Source organism: Sinocyclocheilus grahami, unplaced genomic scaffold (assembly GCF_001515645.1).
Source record: "Sinocyclocheilus grahami isolate Dianchi unplaced genomic scaffold, SAMN03320097.WGS_v1.1 scaffold758.1, whole genome shotgun sequence".
Taxonomy (NCBI): domain Eukaryota; kingdom Metazoa; phylum Chordata; class Actinopteri; order Cypriniformes; family Cyprinidae; genus Sinocyclocheilus; species Sinocyclocheilus grahami.
Genome location: NW_015505937.1, coordinates 153,956 through 155,544, shown reverse-complemented (window position 1 = coordinate 155,544; position 1,589 = coordinate 153,956).

The window sequence follows — 1,589 nt, the reverse complement described above, 5'->3', positions numbered from 1 at the left end:
TATCTATATGGCAACAATTAACTTCTACTTATTTCCTTGTTATTCTGAAAAAATATATATATATATTGCAATATGGTAATTAAAAGAGCCAGCCTTAAGGTAGTCAATGTGCTGATGTTCTTCCAAAACACTTTTTCCCACTGTCACTCTCACATGGAGGACACCTGCTGAAGTGCTCCAGAAATTGCTCTATTAACCTAATTATTTGAACATTTCTTCTTAAGGTGGATTTTTTTTTTTTGCATTATCTTTGATTAGTTACATACCGCTGTAAAGATAGTTTGTCTGCTGAAGTGCTCCAGAAATTGCTCTATTAACCTAATTATTTGAACATTTCTTCTTAAGGTGGATTTTTTTTTTTGCATTATATTTGATTAGTTACATACCGCTGTAAAGATAGTTTGCGGTTTGATATTCAGATTTCTTTTGGCTATAAATATGCAGTGCGCTGTCATAGACATGGAAATAATAGCCTACCGAATATCATTCTCCATGATTTGTGAATTCAAGTGACACTGTCCTTCGGGCCAAAATCAGGGTTTTTTTTCGTAGCGACTCTTAATTTTATAATGCCTATAGCTCCAAAAGTTGGACACTTAGAGGAATGAAACCGATGTCATCTTCACCAGCTTGATCTGTGATTTTTTTCACAGCTCTTGTCCGTAAACCCCTTGGTAAATAAGGAATGTGAAAGGCGTTCTTCATGTTTAACGTCTATTACCAATAAACACGCAGACTGCTGGAATACAAAACCATTGTTTTAGGTCGAGCTCGATTTGTAAAAACTTTCACAATCGCATTTTATCGTGTGGCAGTGTTACTCTTTGCTCTGCCCCCTTTTTCTTGTATAATAATGTACAGTGCTGTTCCAGTGAATAACGGCCCATATGGCAAAATTGCCTAACACATAGATAGAATAGAAAAAGAACAGGGAATGCTAGTGTTAGAGGCTCATTTTTAAATACAAATAAAACAAGTCAATAGAACAGAAAAAGAATAGATAATGCTTGTGTTAGAAGGTCATTATTTATAATAAATAAAAAGAAAACATGCATTATAGTATATGAGAGTGTTTAATGCTCCATAATGCTCACATGGCCGCATTTTGGGTAAAAATAGAAAAATAATAGCAAAGTAACGCAGTAACTTGAGTAGTTTCTCAGCAAGCTACTTTTTTACTCTTACTTGAGTCATGTTATTTTTCAGTACTTTTACTTGTACTCAAGTAAATTATTCCTTAAGTAGCAATACTTTTACTTAAAGGGGTCATATGAAAAATTTTTCCTTTCTCTTTGGAGTGTTACAAGCTCTTGGTGCATAAAGAAGATCTGTAAAGTTGCAAAGACTAAAGTCTCAAATCCAAAGAGATATTCTTTATAAAAGTTCAGAGTCAGCCACGCCTACCTAAAACAGCTCGTTCTAACACGCCCCCACATGTCTACATCACTATGTGGGAAGACTTGCATAACGCCACCCAAATGTTCACGCAAAGAAAGGTGTAACTTTTATTCTCACTGTAGTATTGTTGCCGCTTCGTTGTGAAAGCAAAACTACTTTGTTTGGTCTTCCAAAAGAGGACGATATCCGCT